The sequence below is a fragment of the Odocoileus virginianus genome, chromosome 3, assembly GCF_023699985.2.
Source record: "Odocoileus virginianus isolate 20LAN1187 ecotype Illinois chromosome 3, Ovbor_1.2, whole genome shotgun sequence".
In the NCBI taxonomy this organism is placed as follows: Eukaryota; Metazoa; Chordata; class Mammalia; order Artiodactyla; family Cervidae; genus Odocoileus; species Odocoileus virginianus.
The window spans coordinates 79,389,095-79,403,404 of NC_069676.1; positions in this window are offsets into that span (position 1 = coordinate 79,389,095).

Genomic DNA, 14,310 nt, shown 5'->3' on the forward strand with positions numbered 1-14,310 from the left:
GGGCATAACTAGGTTGCAAACAAATTCTATTTTCCTTAATGCTTATTCTGTACTGTATCTCATTTCTTCCACATTTTAAACTAAAATCAGATACTAGCATGATTAAAGAAGCAAAGGCTTAAAATATCCAAACAGTTGTTTTCAACTGTGGTGGATATATTAGTAGAATCCTGGAAGACACATGTGCATCCTAAAAATGGTGCACTAGAGATGCAGCTAGAGCAGCTTGTAGGAGTTGTGCCTTTGGCTGGTAAGTTAACTGAAATTTAAATCTAACTATGGCTTGTTGGACTGATGCTGAAGCTGAAACTCCAATATTTTGGCCACCTCATGAGAAGAGTTGACTCACTGGAAAAGACCCTGGGGGACTGGGGGCAGGAGGAGAAGGGGACGACAGAGGATGAGATGGCTGGATGGCATCACCGATTCAATGGACAGGAGTTTGAGTAAACTCTGGGAGTTTGTGATGGAGAGGGAGGCTGATGTACTGCAATTCATGGGGTCGCAAAGAGTCGGACACGACTGAGCAACTGAACTGAACTGAATGGCTTGTCAAGATGACTATCGTCAGAAAGAGCATAGATAACAAATGTTGGTGAGAATATGGAGAAAGGGGAACCCTTGTACGCTGTCGGTGGAAAATGTAAATTGGTGTAGCTGCAGTGTGGAAGTTTCTGAAAAAACTAAAGATAGAACTACTTCAGGACCCAGTGATTCCACCTTTGGATGTATATCTGGGGTGGGGTGGGGGACAGAAACATGTATTCAAAAAAACACATGCACTCTTAAGTTCAATGAAGCACTATTTATCATTGCCAGGATATGAAAGCAACCTGAGTGTCCACCAATAGATGAATGAATAAAGAAGTATATACATACAAATACACACACACACACGATACACATACACAAAGGAATACTACTGAGCCAGAAAAATGATGAAATTTTGCCATTTACAGAAAGATTGATGGACTTAGAGGCCATCATGCTAAGTGAAATAAGTCAAACAGAGAAAGATAAGCACTGTATGATATCAGTTATATATGGAGTCAAAAAAATACAACAACCCAGTAAATGTAACAAAAAAACAACAAAAACAAGCAGTCTCACAGATGAAGAGAACTAGTAGTGCCAGCGGGGAGAGGGAAGGAGGAAGGAATGATACAGCAATAGGAGAACCAAAAGGTACAAACTATTCATTATAAAATAAAGTGCAAGGATATGTTGTATAAAATGGGAAATACAGCCAATATTTTAGAGCTATAAATGGAATACATTTTAAAAGTGTGAATCACTAACTCATATACCCAAAATTTATAATATTGCATAGCAATAGACTTCTATAATATAACAAAAATTGAAAAAAACCTAACTGTGGCTATAATAAATGGATCTGAAATCTAAAAATTCATGTTTACTGTGAATGAAGAGGTCAAAAGTTTAGGCAGCAGGGATGCAATCCACCTTCCCATCATCTATTTATTTCCTGAGAAGGTTAAAAGGACATTTATTTTACCAAAGCACTAAAAAGAAAAAATTCACTGGTGATGGGTTCACTAGCATCCTTGACTAGCACCATAATGCTGGTCCTCTAGCTGACAGGTATGAAGGTAGACAAACAATGCTACCACTGAAATAGGCATCTCTATTTCATTGTGCATGAGAGACTCTAGAATGTCAGAAGACAAATGGCAGCTTAACAACCAGCAGAAATGTGCATGTGATTTTTATAATAGGTATTACAATAGGAAACATCATTAAAATGATGATATCAATAAGGATAGTTGAGGTAGTTAAGTAATCTGAAATTTTTAAGGGAATGTAACTATGTTTCCTCATACTGCTACGCTTAATAATTTATTCACAGAATTGTTGCTTTCTGTCTTTCTAATTTAGAGGTTTTCTGCATTAGGGGTGTTAGTACTCAACAGTGAGTCCAACAAGATAACAACAATTATTCTACCTGGTCTTTTTGGATTTCCCTATGCTTCCAAATCCACAGATTGATTCTTTAAAAGTACTAATAGTAATATCAGGGTGGGGTTATTGCTTCTACCAGGGAAAAATGCCATTACTGCGACATATGGGAGCAGGGGAGAAGATCATGTGTATTTCTTGAGCAGTTTTCTGGAAAATCCCTCACGTGTCCCCAGTCAGTGTCAAATCTAGTGCAAGACGATCAAACTGCTCACACGGAGCGGGTAACAGCAGGAAGGCTAGGGGTCTCCACACGGAGGAAACAGGCTGCTAGTGTCCCATGTTATTTTCTCTCTCTCTTAAGCAGCAGGAGGAAACAAACTACAAGTGTCTGACTTTTTTGCACCTTCTCTATACAAAATTAAAAGGAGGTTTCTCTTAGTATTCTGTGTTGCCATGACGACACCTGGCTGCACCTGAACTTTTCTCAAGCCTTGAGCTAACCAATGCGTTTTTCTTATGGAAATGTTTTTCTTAAGCTATGTTAATGACTATGTATTTACCCTAGACTCTGTCTTTCTTCAGCAGTGGCCACAGGACTGGAAAAGGTCAGTTTTCATGCCAATCCCTAAGAAAGGCATTGACAAGCATGCCCAAACTTCCACACAATTGCACTCATCTCACACGCTAGTAAAGTAATGCTCCAAATTCTCCAAGCCAGGCTTCAGTGATACGTGAACCATGAACTTCCAGATGTTCAAGCTGATTTTAGAAAAGGCAGAGGAACCAGAGATCACATTGCCAACATCCTCTGGATCATAGAAAAAGCAACAGAATTCCAGAAAAACATTTACTCCTGCTTTATTGACTACGCCAAAGCCTTCAACTGTGTGAATCACAATAAACTGTGGAAAATTCTGAAAGAGATGCGAATACCAGACCACCTGAACTGCCTCTTGAGAAATCTGTATACGGGTCAGGAAGCAACAGTTAGAACTGGACATAGAACAACAGACTGGTTCCAAATAGGAAAAGGAGTACATCAAGGCTATATACTGTCACCCTGCCTATTTAACTTATATGCAGAGTACATCATGAGAAACGCTGGTCTGGATGAAGCACAAGCTGGAATCAAGATTGCTGGGAGAAATATCAATAACTTCAGATATGCAGATGACACCACCCTTATGGCAGAAAGTGAAGAGGAACTAAAAAGCCTCTTGATGAAGTGAAAGAGGAGAGTGAAAAAGTTGGCTTGAAGCTCCACATTCAGAAAACTAAGATTATGGCATCTGGTCTCATCATTTCATGGCAAATAGATGGAGAAACAGTGGAAACTGTCAGACTTTATTTTTTTGGTCTCCAAAATCACTGCAGATGGTGATTGCAGCCATGAAATTAAAAGACACTTACTCCTTGGGGGAAAAGTTATGACCAACCTAGACAGCATATTAAAAACAAGATATGTCACTTTGCCAGCAAAGGTCCATCTAATCAAGGCTATGGTTTTTCCAGTAGTCATGTATGGATGTGAGAGTTGGACTATAAAGAAAGCTGAGCACCAAAGAATTGATGCTTTTGAACTGTGGTGTTGGAGAAGACTCTTGAGAGTCTCTTGGACTGCAAGGAGATCCAACCAGTTCATCCTAAAGGAAATCAGTCCTAATATTCATTGGGAGGACTGATGTTGAAGCTGAAACACCAATACTTTGGTCACCTGATGAGAAGAAGTGACTCATTTGCAAAGATCCTAATGCTGGAAAAGACTAAAGGTAGGAGGAGAAGGGGACGACAGATGATGAGATGGCTGGATGGCATCACTAACTCAATGGACATGAGGTTGCATAAACTCCAGGAGTTGGTGATGGACAGGGAGGCCTGGCATGCTGCGATTCATGGCATCGTAAAGAGTAGGACACAACTGAGCTACTTAACTGAACTGTGTTTCCTCAAGTCCTTCAGCTTCAGACTCAGAACAGATAAAGGCTCAACAGACCAGTTTGTTTTACTCATACATTGTTCACTTAACCTATGTTAATGAATCTATCTATTTACTTGGAAACCTGCCTTTCTTCAAGAATTCATGTCAATCATTATATGGCCTGAGATGACTCACCTGGTGCCAATGTTATGTCAAAATGCATGCTGTGAGGGGCCTGGTGCCACTCTGAGATTTGAGACATTTCCTTTCTCTAATTAACAGCTTGCTGATAGTTATATAACATACTGCTAGAGGCTAGCAAGGGGGTACTCTTTGTGACCCCTTCTGATGTCTATGTCAGAAGCTTTCTATATCTCTTTCAAAGCTCTACATGATCAAGCTGGTCACTGGCCCCTGACTGAATTCCTCTCCTCCAGAGGCCAAGAATCTCAGCACCTTTCATGGCTCAGCAATAATCTTTCAACACATCTATCAGTTCAGTTCACTTCAGTCTTTCAGTCATATCCGACTCTTCACGACTCCATGGTTTGCAGCACATCAGACCTCCCTGTCCGTCACCAACTCCTAAAGCTTACTCAAACTTATGTCCATTGAGTTGGTAATGCCATCCAACGATCTCATCCTCTGTCGTCCCCTTCTCCTCCTGCCTTCAATCTTTCCAGCATCAGGGTCTTCTCAAATGAGTCACTTCTTTTATCAGGTGGCCAAAGTATTGGCGTTTCAGCTTCAATATCAGTCCTTCGATGAATATTCTGGACTGATTTCCTTTAGGATGGACTGGTTGAATCTCCTTGTAGTCCAAGGGACTCTCAAGAATCTTCTGCAACACCACAGTTCAAAAGCATCAATTCTTTGGCACTCAGCTTTGTTTATAGTCCAACTCTCACATCCATACATGACTACTGGAAAAACCATAGCTTTGACTAGGTGGATCTTTGTTGGTAAAACAATGTCTCTGCTTTTTAATATGCTGTCTAGGTTGGTCATAACTTTCCTTCCAAGGAGCTAGCATCTTTTAATTTCATGGCTGCAGTCACCATCTGCAGTGATTTTGGAGCTCAAAAAATAAAGTCTGTCAGTATTTCCATGGTTTGCCCATCTATTTGCCATGAAGTGATGGGACCAGATGCCATGATCTTAGTTTACTGCATGTAAAGTTAAGCCAGCTTTTTCACTTCCCTCCTTTCATCAAGAGGCTCATTAGTTGTTGTTCACTTTCTGCCATAAGGGTGGTATCATCTGCATTTCTGAGGTTATTGATATTTCTCCCAGCAATCTTGATTCCAGTTTGTGCTCCATCCAGCCCAGCATTTCTCATGATGTACTCTGCATATAAGTTAAACAAGCAGGGTAACAATATACAGCCTTGACGTACTCCTTTCCCTATTTGGAACCAGTCTGTTGTTCTATGTCCAGTTTGAACTGTTGCTTCTTGACCTGCATACAGATTACTCAAGAGGCAGGTCAGGTGGTCTGGTATTCCCACCTCTTGAAGAATTTTCTTCTGCTTGTTGTGATCCACACAGTCAAGGGTTTTGGCATAGTCAATAAAGCAGGAGTGGACGTTTTTCTGGAATTCTTTTGCTTTTTTGATGATTTAACAGATACTGGTAATTTGATCTCTGGTTCCTTTGCCTTTTCTAAATCCAGCTTGAACATCTATAGAATTAGCAAATCGGAAAGATATCAAGCACTCATACTTACTAAGAATAAACAAATTGGTAGACTATGATGTAGAGAAATTTGGTCAGTTGAGGTTTAAGATGCAGATGAAGGGGACAAAAAAGGGATAGAAGATGAATGCTATATATGGCAATTCTGGCTATGCTCTCAAGCCATTTTGAAATATGAGGACTTTTATAACAATGTTTTGTTTCTTGCTGTTTTCTTCATTGATTTGTTTCTTTCCTTCCTTGTTTCTGCCTATTTAATATGTTTAACAATTTTATTCCCCTCCACCTCTAGTGGCTTTATATACTATATGGGCACTGTTTTTATTTCCTCTTTAAGCAATAGGGTACAAAGACACTAATGGGTCTGATTTCTGGAAAGCATCTACTTTTGCTTCATTGACTATGCTAAAGCCTTTGACTGTGTGAATTACCAGAAACTGTGGAAAATTCTTAAAGAGATGGGAATATCAAAGTACTTTACCTGTCTCTTGAGAAGCCTGTATGCAGGTCAAGAAGTAACAGTTGAAACCAGAGATAGAACAACAGACTGGTTCAAAATTGGGAAAGGAATACAGCAAGGCTAGATACACTCACCCTGCTTATTTAACTTTTATGCAGGGTACATCATACAAAATGCCAGACTGGATGACTCAAGATTGTCAGGAGAAATATGAACAACCTCAGATATGCAGATGATACCACTCTAGTGGCAGAAAGCAAAGAGGAACTAAAGAGCTTCTTGATGAGGGTGAAAGAGGAGAGTGAAAAAGCTGGCTTAAAACTCAGCACTCAAAATACTAAGATCATGGCATCTGGTCCCATCACTTCGTGGCAAATAGATGGGGAAAAAAGGGAAACAGTGATAGACTTTACTTTATTGGGCTCCAAAATCACTGTGGATGGTGACTGCAGCCATGAAATCAAAAGACACTTGCTCCTTGGAAGAAAAGCTATGCCAAACCTAGTCAGCATATTAAAAATCATAGACATCACTTTACCAACAAACATCCATATAGTCAAAGCTACGGTTTTATCAGTAGTCATGTACGGATGTGAAAGCTGTACCATAAAGAAGGTTGAGTGCTGAAGACGCTTTCGAATTTTGGTTTTGGAGAAGACTCTTGAGAGTCCCTGGGACAGCAAGGAGATCAGACCAGTCAATCCTAAAGGAAATCAACTCTGAAAATTCATTGGATGGACTGATTCTGAATTTCCAATACTTTGGCCAGTCAATGCAGAGTGGACTCTGGAAAAACCTTGATGCTGGGAAAGACTGAGTGCAGGAGGAAAAGGGGGTGATGGAGGATGAGATGGTTCGATGGCATCACTGACTCCATGGACATTGAGTTTGAGCCAACTCTAGGATAGTGAAAGACAGGGAAGCCTGTTGGGCTGTAGTCCATAGGGTTGCAAACAGCTGGATACGTCTTAGTGACTGAACCAGAATAATTAACAACAATGTTTCTGAATAGAAGAGGATGAACATCAGCCAGAAAAGAATAAATTTGTTATTGGAACTTTGTATACACCATTTTGGAGAAATAGATTATATTTTTATTTGGTGATACATAATTTCTTACTTTAGGTTAGAATATGTGTTTATTGCTATGGTTGTAGTTTGGAAGCTTAAGTCAATGTAATCTCCCTGGTGTATTAATTCTGTAGAATTTGCAATAATTCTTAAGCATCAGTTTAGAGCTCATTTCTTCATTCTTTCCAATGGATGTATAAGTACATAATTTCCTATATGAAATCTCTCTCTGCCTAGAACAGGTAGGGCAGTTTTCTTATGTTGAAACTTAGTTAATGCAGAGGTAGACTTTATTTAATGAAAAGCTCTATTCTTCTATAGAACTCCTAAATAGATTTCAATATGAAAGAGAGGTGTTTTGAAAATAGTTTAGCAGTAGGAACTAGAGAAATATTATTTATTCTGCAAAATACTAAGAAAATAATTTGAATTCCTAGGTAATTTACAGAATAGAGATGACAGGAAAAATAAGTTAGTGAAATGGTACAAAGATAGAGCAACAATTTAGAGTGAAATGAACTAAAAAATAAATATTTATAGTGGAGGGATGACTGAAGGAACAAGAGGGTCATCTGCAATAATTTTTTAAAAAAGCATTCTTATGACCACTATTATTCACCCCCCTCTCTTGAAAATAAAACAAAACTTCACTGAAGTCTATTCTATTCACAAATGCCCTGTGAATCTCAATTTAAGAAATTGAGACAAAACTTAAAATATGCACCTTGTTTATACAGAATTGAACAAAGAACTTTCAAGATGAAGATGTAATACACAACTTTTCTGATGCAGGAGGCCTTTAAACTTGAAGTGATTAAGAGAATATAGCCCCCTCTAGTAATTTATAGAAACCTTGGCCAAAGGTTAAACTTCTATAGGACACAGAAAGATGAATTCAGAATGATACATATACATATTTGGAAACTTTTATCTATTCTAAATTCTTTGCTCTCTTTCCCTTAAATAAAGATCTTCATAGAAATCTTCCAGTGAGAAAGGGCATTTAAACTGGTTAAGACAAATGTCATTTTGTCTTGTGTGTGTTAATCGCTCAGTTGTGTCCAACTCTTTGTGACCCCATGGACTATAGGCTACCAGGTTCTTCTGTGTGATTCTCCAGGCAAGAATACTAGAGTGTGTTGCCATTTCTTGCTCCTACTGTCTTAGTATTGATCAAACAAACAAACAAAAATATTTAAAAGGTAAACATTCATTCTTTAACTCATGGATTCACACATAAGCATTTTTGGATATCCATTTCTCTGCTAACTCTGTGAATATACAGTGGAATAGGACAGAACTCTAGTGTCTATAGGTTCTACTGCTTACATAGAGGAGAAAATAGGCAATTATAATACTGGAGAAACAACTAAGACACAGCTCAATGCAGAATATGGGAGAAGAACCAAGGAGGAGGTATGATACAGCCTCTTAATGAGGATGATGCTGAAATATCTTGAAGACTGAGAAAGTCACCCAAGTACAGAGCAGGGGAAGAGACCACTCTCTGTCTGTCATTCTCTGTCAATTCTTAGACAGAACAGTGTTTGACAACTGCACGTGGTTGGTATGGCTGGAGAACAAGGTCAAAGTCAAGGATTAATGGGTTGCTACAAGGAACCTGGAGAATATAGAAGGAATCAGACAATGAAAGACTTTGGATTTATTCATAAGGCAACAATCAAGGATTTATATGAGGGTGATTAGGCTGTTATATGAAAAAAAAAATGCCTTGAAATGTATAAGATCAGAAACAATGAGGCCAGTAAATAATATAATAACTCAAGTGTCAATAATAAGGGCATGAAATTAAGTAGGTCACTGATGATGAAGGTGGTTACCAATTCTAGAGACATTAAGAAAATAAAGTAGACTGGGCATAATCATATACAAGGGTAGAAAAGAAAGCAAAGAGCCAAGGATAAATCTTAGATTTCTGTCTTGTAGTTAAGAGTCAACACAAAGATAGTAGTAATAAATATGAAGCTATTAAAGCAAAAAAAAAAAAACTTTTTGGTCTTAATGAATTTTGAAATTATCTGTTACACTGGACTAAAACATTAAACATAAAGATTTTGTGTCCTTAGGGCTGGGAAAACATTTCATGGTAAATTAGCATGCAAACAATTACAGCTGCCTCATCTTTTTAAATACTTAATCCCAGTAGGCAAGTGTGTTTGCACGTATAATAAATGTCCCCTCCCATTAAATCATTTTTTTAAGGAGCCAAGACCAGTTTTATTAGAGACAGAGTACTTGCAGCTAAATGAGTTATTGGTGTGCCAATATCACATGCAACCACTAAAGAACAGCAGATGTAAGTATATAACAATTATTTAATGTGATAAGATACATCTGACATAAAAAGATCCATTCACACATTCATTCATTCTCAGGGTTCATATTTGGTAAACAGTCTCCACATTATTGCAAGATTCTGAATCAAAATAATTTAATCAAAATAGATTCTGATGAGAAAATGGCCAATAAATAGAGGCGGCTTTACCTGTTAAAAGTCCCAGGTAGAATAGACAATAAGCCGTTCACACTACTTTTTCTAGATGATGATGTATCAGGAGAAAATAATTCAATGTTTTGGAGATGTTAAACTCAAAATGGCTTAAAGACTTAAACATAAGACATGACACCACAAAACTTCTAGAAGCGAACATAGGGAAAATATTCTCTGACATCAATCATACTAGTGTTTTCTTAGGTCACTCTCCAAAGGCAATATAAATAAAAGTAAAAATAAATAAATGGGACATAATCAAACACAAGATTTTGCACAGCAAAGGAAACCACAAACAAAATGAAAAGACAACCTATGGATTAGAAAAAAATATTAGCAAACAAATTAACTGACAAAGGCTTAATCTCCAAAAATCAGCTTATATAATTCAGTAACAATAACGACAATACAAAAAAAAAAAAAAAAAAAACCCAAACAACACACAAAAAAATTGAGAAGATCTAAACAGACATTTTTCCAAAGACAACACACAGATGACCACGAAGCACATGAAAAGATGCTCAGCATCTTTGATTATTAGAGAAATGTACATCAAAACTACAATGAGATATTACCTCACACTGGTCAGAACTGCCATCATAAAAAAGTTTACAAATAATAAATGCTGGAGAGGGTGTGAAAAAAAGGGAAACCTCCTAGGCCATTGATGGGAAAGTAAATTGGTACAGCCACTATGGAGGACACCATGGAGGTTCTTTTAAAAAACAAAAATAGTTATGTATTACCCAGCAATTACACTTCTGGGTACATATCAGGAGAAAAATCTAATTTGAAAATACGCATTCATCTCAATATTCATAGCAGCACTATTTACAATAGCCAAGACATGGAAGCAACCTAAATGTCCATTAACAGAGGAATAGATCAGACAATGTGGTGCACATATACAATGGAACATTACTCAGCCATAAAATGAATAGATTGCTATCTGTAGCAACATGGTTGGACCTAGAGACTGTCACACTAAGTCAGGCAGAGAAAGACAAATATTATATGACATAGCTTACATAAATCTAAAAATAATATGAAGTAACTTATTTACAAAGCTGAAACAGACTCACAGACATAGAAAACAAACTTATGTTTAGCAAAGTAGAAATGAGTGGGAGAAGAATAAATTAGGAGTATGGGTTTAATAGATAAATACCATTATGTTTAGAATATATAAAAACTAGGACTTACTATCAGAGAAGGCAATGGCACCCCACTCCAGTACTCTTGCCTGGAAAATCCCATGGATGGAGGAGCCTGGTAGGCTGCGGTCCATGGGTCGCTAAGAGTTGGACATGATTGAGAGACTTCACTTTCACTTTTCACTTTCCCACACTGGAGAAGGAAATGGCAACCCACTCCAGTGTTCTTGCTTGGAGAATCCCAGGGACGGGGGAGCCTGGTGGGCTGCCGTCTATGGGATCACACAGAGTCGGACACGACTGAAGTGACTTAGCAGCAGCAGCAGGACTTACTATCTAGCACAGAAAACAATATTCAACATCTTATAATAACCTGTAATGGAAAAGAATCTGAAAAACAATATATATGTTTAACTGAATCACTCAGCTGTACGCCTGAAATTAATACACTATTGTAAATCAACTGTAGTCCAGTAAAAGGAAAAACCTTTCTACCTTTATGAAGTACTAGAAAAAGCTGAAGTTAACTAGAATTTCTACCTAGTTCCTCTTATCTTGTAGTTCTATGGATTATTAATGAATAATAATACATTTGAATTACAGTTCAATCACTGGTCTTATGAAATTTGACATGATAAAATGGCTGGCTTCTGCTCCATCAAGTCTTCTTCAGGGCTCAACAGAATAAAGTATGTTGAGCTATTCAGTGGATTACACCATGAAGATGAGTGGCCACCATTAGTGGTGGCAATGATTTATGACAAAAAAGTTATCTGAGGGCTAATACTTAGGAAAGAGGAAAGTTAATCCCTCTGAGTCCCTTAGACCGCAAGGAGATCAAACAAGTCAATCCTAAAGGAAATCACCACTGAATATTCATTGTAAAGACAGATGCTGAAGCTCCAATACTTTGGCCACCTGATGCGAAAAAGATGACTCACTGGAAAAGATCCTGATGCTGGGAAAGATTGAAGGCAAAAGGAGAAGGGGGTGGCTGAGGATAAGTTGGTTGGGCAGCATCACCATCTCAGTGGACATGAATTTTAGCTAACTCCAGGACACAGTTGAGGACAGAGGAGCCTGGCAAGCTACAGACCATGGAGTGGCAGAGTTGGACATGACTTAGCGACTGAACAACAAAAATATATTGCCTTGTAGGTTAGTGGACACTGCATTTAGAAAAGAAACCATAGATGTTAGGGTGACACATTCAATGAACATTCTTCTGAGCCAAGAGCTTAGTGCTCTTGAAGAAATTTATGAAGAAAATAAATCCTAAATGGCTTAGTAGTTTGTTAGAAAAGTAAAATAATATAGCCAATGATTAAAATCAAAAGTTTAAGTGTGAAGAAGACATGCACGAAGGTTATAAGAACTCAGATAATGGGATATTTGACATTCAACGGGCAGACGAGAGAGCACGGAGTTTCCCAAGGATTGAAAAGTTGAGCAATGTCTTAGAAAATGTGATGTAAAAATCTCATAATTTATAGAAGTATAGCCTTTTCTCATAGATAGGCAGATTTATTAACATTTAAAGAAGTTTATGCAAACAGTGAGTAAATGAGGAAAAACTTGAGAATGATAGCTACCCTAAAGATGACCTAAATTATTAGCTAATGCTTGATTCCTCAATTTTCTCCCCCAATTTAAATCTTACTCAGGACCTAGAGTAGCCAAACCTGCCATTACGTTATACTTGATTCCCTCTCTAGTGTTTTTTTGGGGGGGAGGCATTCAAATCTTTGGTTTCTCCTTCTGCTTTCATGTTCTTTTATTATTAAGTACCCTCAGAGCCTGGCTGTTGCTAGAACTTGGAGTTTATCATTTTATCATAACACCTGTTAGACCTTTTTATTCACATCTTTCAGGGGTTTTATTATGTATTTGTTAACAAATCAACCTGAAATCCTTTTGCTTTCAGATCTTTATATCACCTTGCTGAAAACTGCAATTTTTTTTTCCAAACTTACTCATTTTGTATTGTCTCTTAATTGAATTGTTACTTTTCTCTCAATTATCCTAGCAAAAACCTTTACACTGGATTTGCTTCTCTCCCTTAGCCCTAAAATACCTTTAAAAGTGTAAGATTCTCTCTCCTAAATCTCCTTCCAAATTTATTCTCATCTTAATTCTCACTGCCATTGCTTTAATTTAGGTCATCATAATCTTTCATTTAAAGAATTGGAATAATGAATTAGTATGACCTGACATCATTCACCTCTACTTATAATTCACTGCCTCTTCTTCCACAAGGTTGATCTTAGTAAAAGTTGCTATGTTATTCTGTCTCTGGCTTGAAATCCTGGATTTACTCTCATTTATTTGCATAAGTGATAAATAAGCTCCTTAGCAACTCACACCAGGTCCAGGTCATAAATAAACTGGACCTTGTACTTCCTTGCCAATGTTAGATCAAAATGTAGCTTTGCCCCGGGCCCCACTGAAGCTCATACTCTATCAAACTTAAAATATACAGCATTCCCTTCTTCGCCTTTTAGTGTAAACACACTCTGACAAGGGACTTTTATTTATCACCTTGGGTTGGATTATCATTTCTCTGCTGATGACTCCCAAATCTCTATCTCCCTCTGATACTTATTTCCTGGGCTACAGACAAGGATATCCAGCTCAAATTTTTATTTCTTCTAAAGTGTACCACAGACATCTCAAACCCAACATTTCCAACAAACTGGACTTATAATCTTCATCCACAAATTCACTGCATATAGCACTTTTAAGAAAGTATAGTTATTTTAAGGAAATCGACATATTATGGCAATACTTCATCTTATACATGTAGAAGCAGGCTCAGAAAGTTTAATTTGTCATGGTGCCTGGTATTTCAAACAGCCTACACTCTAACTAGATTTAATAAAAAGGGCATGAATTATGTCCTGTAGTTGAAAGCACAGGGTCAAATCATGCAGGGCTCAAACCATCACTTCAGTCTATTAGTCCTATTTTCTCCATCTCTTGGTTTCTACATTTCAGTTTAGAGTTTTTCTGTGTTGCCTCCTTTCTCACACAGGTTTTACCTTTCAGGGGTAATATGACAGCCAAACATTTTAGATTTGCATCATATAGTTTCAGCAGCCATGAGATAAAAACAGTTTTTCTTTCCTAATTGTTAAAAAAATCTCTCTGGAAAATGCATACCCCTTTCTGAAACAAATCACTGAGCACAGGGGTGGGTTCTGGTGAGATATGCGCTAGTCCATGAGCCATAAGATGGAACTCCAATGGAACCAGAGACTAAATTTGTGTTTGGGGTCATCTAAGAAACAGGAATGGGGAATGACGACATTGCTCACAGATGGAGAGATCGATGCGAAGTAGCCAAAAGCAATTACTTGCTCATAGTTACTCAGCAAATAAGTAGCCAGGCAAGGACCGAAACTTAGGCTACTTAGTTCCCACAGTAATTTTTTTTTTTTATGCTCTACAATGAATATTATCAGCTGTAACTTAGCAACTGAAGACATAGAGAAATGTAAGACACAGTCTCTCTTTCTAGGGAATAGTAACTCTTATACCATAGGTCAGGAGTTTGCAACCATTTCATCAACAATTTATAGTGT